The following is a 7,354-nucleotide window of genomic DNA, read 5'->3' as shown; positions in this document are numbered from 1 at the left end:
ATAAGCCATAAGTTTTCTGCATTGTCTTTTAATTTTGACTGTGTTTAGAATTTTTTCACTGCTTATCTGGATCTGTCACTCTTTCTTGCTCTCTTTCTTACTTTATCATTTCATCTCGGAGTCACAGAATATCACACTTTTTTCATGAAGTTGTAGTGTCATAGGTCAAGTCTTAGTACATAGCCCAATGTGTGTTCTCACATTTCTAGCGCTAAATATATTTCTTTGGGCATATCAGAGTTTATATATAAATTTATTTACCCAAGGACATCTTTGTTGCTGCCCACTTTTTGTCAATTAGAAAAAAAAGTTGCTATAAATATCCATGTTCAGGTTTTCACATGGACATATATGTTTTCAATATCCTTGAGTATACTCTAAGGAGGTTGATGAGCAAATTGCATGAGGGACATATGTTTAATTTTCCCACGAACTACCAAGCCATCTTTTAAAATGGCTGTTGTTTCATTTTGTATTCCCACCAACAACGGATGAGAATTCCTGGTGCTTCACATCCTTGACACTTTTGGTACTAGCGTTCTGGATTTGAATAATTCTAATATGGTGCAGTAGTAACTCATCGTGATTTACATGTCCCTTATGACATAGGACACATGCTTATTTTTCCATCTGTGTATCTTCCTAGATGAGGTATCTGCTAATGTCTTTAACTTATGGGAATAATGTGTAAATAATTAGGAAAACAATGCATTATTAAACTGAATGGCAATGATGATGAGCAAATTAGAAGCCCAGACACTCGGCTGGCAAGAATAGATTCTAGAGTTGGAAGGGAATCAAATTGCTGGAGTTTAGGGGAGAACTTACATTTGAGAAAGCAAAGAAAGGCAGGAAGAGTACACAGAAGTGAAAACAGGTTAGCAGCCAAAGTAAATATCCATTGTTAAGAATTCTAAACCAGATAAGAAAAAAAAGAAAACACTTCTCTTGTATCTTTGTTCTCTCTGTGGTTATGAGCTAAGGGACCTTTCCCAGGCATGAATTAAATCTGTCCCAATAAAGAACTAAACACATGGCCATTCCAAATTTGTGTGCATTTATCTCCTTCTTTATTTCAGTTGTCGTCTTGCTGGAATTGGTGGAGACATGTGACTTGAATTTTAAATATGGCCCTAAGCTGTCTCATCCAGGTGAGTCTAGAATTGATTCGCCCTCACAATTTATATCCATTTGCTATAAATCTGTTCTGAAGAAATGTTGGTTCCCCCATTTCTTACTCAGCCAGGAGTGAAAGGGTCAGGTTTTAGCCCTCCTTTCACTCTATTTATTTCTATCTACTCTAGTTAAGGGGAAGAATGAGCTGGAAGATCTTGTTAGGTAAGAATTGAAGGTATTTCTTCTTAAGTCATTGCACCTGGACAATCTTCCTGGGACATGAAATTATAACATGACCATGACAGAAATGAAGAAGTCAGCTCCATACTTTCTCCTCCATTTTATCTCTAAAGCGTTAACATCACATCCAAGATCTGCTTCTCAGTTTGGTTTCTCCTCCTTCTTTTTCTTTCTTGCAGTGTGTGTGTGTGTCTAGTAAACCAGAACTCTTGAAATTGAGAGATTTCTAAAACACATGAATTTATGGAACCATCACTAATATAATCCAGAAAAAAGGATCAGCTACTAGGATAAGTTTTGGCAATTCTCAATCAGATAGCATTTGGAAAAGTGTCTGCTGGTCCTACAGCTAAGACTTGTTTATAAGAAAAATTTAAAAAAGGAAATCATGACATAATTACACAAAGCCCATCTTAGCTATAAATAAGATGGACAACAGAGCAGTAAAGCAGGATGGTAGCTGTCAGGGTTGGAAGCAAATTTCTGCTGGAGTGTTACACCCAAACAGTTAGTAGCATTGGACTAATGCTGTAGAACGTTTGTGCCAGGTGGCCCTGGAGATCAATGGGAGGCATGGAAGTCATATTTCACATTTATTCACAAAATAGAAACACCTTTGATTATATTTCATCTATAGATGTTAAATGATTAACTTCCCTTATCTCTTTCCTACTCTACCTTCTGGCTTTTGAAATTAAATTTAAGACATTTCAGAATTTCAGTCTTAGCATTGCCTCCCTTAAAAAAACAATTTAAAGGTACAACTTATACACTGACACTCATGAATTTTAATTGTTTTTAATTGGATAAATTTTAATCTGAACCTCAACACCCTAATCAGAGGCCTACATGGGAATGTATCCTCTCAACTATATAAACAATATTAAAAAGAAAATTTGAAAATTAGGAAAAAAAATCATTGTTCCTGGTCAAATGTGACTCACAGAGTAAAAACCAGACAATGTTTCATAATAAGTGCAACACTGAGAGTTACTCAAGTAGAAATTTGAAATGAATCTGAAATAAACCATATGCAAGTCGAAAGTGACTCAGTTGGATTTTTAAACATGTAACCAGGTGGAATGAAAGAGAGAGCCGCCATAATGATGAAGCAGGTACTTGAGCAGAACTGAAAACTCAGTTTTATTAGAGAGACTCTCACACTTGCTCACTTCCCCAAGAGGGTTATATCATCCATATCCAGGCATTCATTGGCTATCACCCTGAATAGAATGTACAGGACCAGTGTTTTCCATCTGGCTTAACCTTTGAAAAACTTTGTTTACTCACCTATAAAATCCAGAGGTGGAGCTGAAGCTGTCTCTCTAGTGCTCTAATCTCTAAAATTTTCTGACTCCGTGCTCATTTAGCAGAACTTGATAACTTCATTTATTTGGGGCATTTAATTAGATTGACTATGATGGTCATATCTTCCCACAGCCCATTGCAAAAGGAAACAACATCAGGGATTTTTTTCTCTGTAAGCTGATATAACTTTTCCCATGTGTGTAAATATCAAATAAAAATAAATTCTGTCCCCCTGGCTGAAGTGATCTGATCAGATCCAAAGACACCTATGTAAATGTATATGGGAATTATAGCTTGGCAAGGAACCTGGCATGAAACCAGGCTGTACAGGTGACCCAATGAGAACTTTGTGCCAGTGTGAACACAGTACGAGGAAGAAAACATAAGTCAGTGGAGATGCTTCTGTGTTCCACAAGACTGTGTGCTACTGGTGAAGCATTTCATGGTGTGCTGAACATCACAGTTTTACAACCATCGAGACACAGATTGACTGTGTAGTTGCTGAGTGTATTTCTGGGATTCTCCATTAATCAAAACATTCTTACCTACACCCTCATCACCAGAGTTCTGGGTGTTTCCCATTATTTCTAACTATGGAAACTTCAGGGATAGACATGAGACTGCCTCTGTCTGAACGAGGCTCAAGAATGAAGACAGAAGAGTTAAGAAGCTAAGTTCTATTAAAAGAACGGGTTGTTTGGGGGAAAAACCATGCCTGTTACAGCATTAGCTGACTGATGCTGCAGAATTAAAGCAAGTCTTTCATTCCTGGGAGTTCTAGTACATGCGGATTTATACAACCACGCAGCAAATCTGCTGCTTACCCAGAACTATGATGATTCTGCCAAAGCAGTGGTGTGTAGGCATCCCCTGCTGAGGTCCTCAGTCTGTCTTCAGCATGAGTATTGCTCAAATGCTTCTTACTTCATACACTGTGTGGTTGTGCCTAAGATGGTTGCATCTGTACAGGGCATGTACCAGTTGCTCTGCTACAAAGACATAAAGAAATGAAAGAGGTGCCTAGTAATACACTAAAACAATCATGAAATCAATCCAGGGGTTTTTACAAACATGCTAGAATATTTAATGTAGTAAGAGTAAGCATTGTATAATGAAAGGATTTTGGGGGGGTGGAGGTTGTACGTACATATAAACTTCATTGTTTTCCTCTTTTTGGTCAAAAAGTTTGGGAAGGACTTGCAACTGCATAATGACTCTAGGTAATAAATTCTTATGTTCTAGCTGACATGATGTGATTATCTCACATATCTGGACCTATGTGAGAACAATATGTGTTATGTTGATATTATGAAATACATATAATGAATGCAATCCATAGACCATATGTTCTAATCATGGTGGATGAACATGTTCTAATGGTCTTTCTTGCAGTTCAAAAATGTTCTGTATTGTATTTTTAGATAAGTTTTTGGTGTTACCTCAGGTTTTAGATAAACAATGATAAAATGGGTAATTAAGGAAATATAAGCTCAGATCATCTAACAAATGAAACACAATATGGCAATATTTATATTACTGATTGAACTAGTTGTTAGCTCTTACACACAAATAATTTTGCACAACCAAGTCCTCTTTTCAGGATAAGTTTGCTGCAAAGCCAAAATACCAGATGAAGCGAGGTACCCAGGAGGTTCTTTATTCTAGCAAGGTAGGAAAGGAGGGTGGGGGGAAGAAGAGAGAACATCGTTACAAGAAACTGTGTGATCTTGCAGGCCAAATGGTCTATGTGACCTTTAGCACCTATGGGCCCCAATCCTCATGAATCAAAGCCCAAATCTGGTTATCTCACAGGTGGCTCTGAGCACTTAAGTGGGTGGTTGCCTTAATTGCTGGACTGGAGAAGAGCCAGGCATAGGCTGTCCAGCTGAGATAGGTAGGGAATGTGTGGTATTTCCCCCCTCACCTTGCAGGCTATTGTGGATGGCTCCTTTTCAAGCTATTGTGGACTGTCCCTATTAAACCCTGTCAATGCTGTTTGGGGCCATACTCTAGTAAGGGGTATTGGTCCCGGCTGGCCGACTGGTCAGTTGGTTGCCTTGCCTTTCATTTATAATAAAACTTTGTTGTGACAGTCACTTGTGAATGTAACATTCTGTTTTAGCAGTCAAGTGGATGCAACAAGGAGAACTGAGGATCAAGAGGACAGCACAGAGAAAGCAGCAAAAGAGAGGAGAAAGAGAGAGGAAGGGAGCATGCCTTTTTAGCATGGGGTGGGTACTGGGAGCACAGGGTTGCGGGGATTGGTAGTTACAGCAGTAGGCAGGGACCAGGTATACAGGATTCTAAGGGATTGGTGGATAGGGCTGTCAGGAAACAAAATTGGGCATGGAACTAAAGAGCCCAAAACTGAAACTGAAACACAGGGAGACAGAAAGCCTAAGCGAAATGGAAACTGAAATCTAAGGGAGCTAAAGCCTAAAGGAGACAACTAATTAAAACGATGGTGGGCCTAAAATAGTGGGGGTCTCATGAATCTTTGGGGATGATGTTTGAGTCACTCCTCACAACCTGCTGCTTGCCCGTCCTAAGCCCCAGACTAGGAATTGAAGGTTTTTTTATGTTGCAGTCTCTATATTAAATCCAATGGTAGGAGTAGTAGTAATGGCTTCCCCAAATGGCAGCTTGTACAAAATTATGTTTTTCCTGTCCCATCCTGTTTCAGAATAAAGATCCTGATTTTCTGATTTCCACAGAAACTGGAAATACTACTTGAGAAAAAGCCACCCTTGATGAGCTGCCTGTCTGTCCTCTCTGATCCTCTAGCCCCCACCTCAGCACCACCTGTCCTGCCCTTGACCTCAGCCTTCCACTCCCAGATTGCTTTCTAGCAATCTCGGTATGCCAGGAACTGTTCATACTCCTAAAGGGGGCAGGAACTATGGGCAAGCTAGACCCTTAAGCCCTCCTTCTCCTCCTGGGTCTTGGCATTTTATGCCCCAGGAATTCAGCCCCTTTCCTGCAACAGAAAAGTTCCAGATCTCTTAGGAACTTCCTTGCTGAACTCACTGCTGCCATGTCTAGTGCCACATGAATGTGGCCCTACAATCTTTCCCCACCTCCTTGGGAAACATTTTTCAGTTTGTTTTGATAAATGTTAGCCACACTTCCCTGTGATGTTTTTAATACTGCTAGAACTACTATCCAACTCATTGTTTTCTAATTTTAAAAAATTGTTATTTTTGCTAGATGCATAATTATACATATTTATGGGGTATAATATGATGTTCTGGTGCATGTATACAATGTATAATGATCTACGTTAGAGAAATTAGTATATCTATCACTTCAAGCATTTATCATGTCTTTGTGGGGCAGCATTAAAAACTCTCTTTTAGCTATTGGAAATACAGCATACTTGTACACTATTTTAACCATAATAACCCTGCTGAGCACAGAACACTAGAACTTGCTCTTCCTGTCCAACTGTCTTATTGTACCCATACACTCATCTCCCCCTGTCCCTCCACTTCTCTCCAGCTTCTGGTAACCGCTGTACTAGTCTCAGCTTGAGAGAGATAGTTCTACATGAGTAAGATCAGACGGTGAGATTGCTGCCTTTCTGTGCTCACCCTATGTTACATGACATAATGTCCTTAAAGTGTACTCATGTTGTTGCCCATGACAAGTTTTTTTTTCTTTTTTAACTTTTGCTGGTGGAGTGGCATCCTATTGTGCACACATAACACAATGCCTTTATCCATTCATCTGCTGACGGCCCTGTAGGCTGACTTCATTTTTTGGCTGTTGGGAATAGCGTTACAGCAAATATGGGTGTGCAGGTGTCTCTTTGGTAGGCTGGTTTCATTTCCTTTGGGTATACACCCAGCAGTGAGAGCAGGAAGTAGCTTTATTTTTCTTAAAGGATGTTAAAACAATTTAATACTGCCAGCTTGGGGGCAACTTATGTGAACTATACATACACGTATGTCTTTGAAAGCACTAATTTAGAAAATTGACATGGAAAGAGAAAGTACTGATTGGGAATTCGTCAGCAGATATCAAGCTGTTATTGTGGCTTTACATAAGACATTGATCTAAACATTCTCATGTATTACAGACATTAACCCTAGACTTAGTCATTGTCCCCCAGAAATAACTAAATACCTAAATGGTTTCACTGGTAAACTTTACTAAATGATTAAAGAATAATAGCACAGTAATATATTACTTCACAGGGTCTGGCACGGTGGCCTGGCAGCTAAAGTCCTCACATTGAACACACCATAATCCCATATGGGTGACAGTTCCAACCCTGGCACCCCCGGGAAAGCAGTGGAGGTTGGGCCAAAGCCTTGGGATGCTGCACCGCAATGGGAAACCAGGAGAAAGTTACTGACTCCTGGCTTCGGAACAGAAGAACTCCAGCTGTTGCAGTTACTTGGGCAGTGAATCATTGGATGGAAGATCTTCCTTTTTTTTTTTTAATCACTTCCTTTCTGTATATCTGATTTTGCAATAAAAATAAATAAATCAGCAAGAACAGTGTTCATTTTACGTGCAGAGCTACAAGCAGAGTCCCAGGCCCCCAGGGAGCAGCTGAAGGCCAGGTTTTCTGGGAACTGCTGAACACGGGAGAGGTTCCAGAGTTTCACCGACTTGCAGTCACTTTTTCAGGCAGTTAATATCAAAACTCACTTAAAATCAATGCATCTTAACTATCATCACTAAG

The sequence above is a fragment of the Ochotona princeps genome, chromosome 9, assembly GCF_030435755.1.
Source record: "Ochotona princeps isolate mOchPri1 chromosome 9, mOchPri1.hap1, whole genome shotgun sequence".
In the NCBI taxonomy this organism is placed as follows: Eukaryota; Metazoa; Chordata; class Mammalia; order Lagomorpha; family Ochotonidae; genus Ochotona; species Ochotona princeps.
This window is presented reverse-complemented; position numbering follows the sequence as displayed.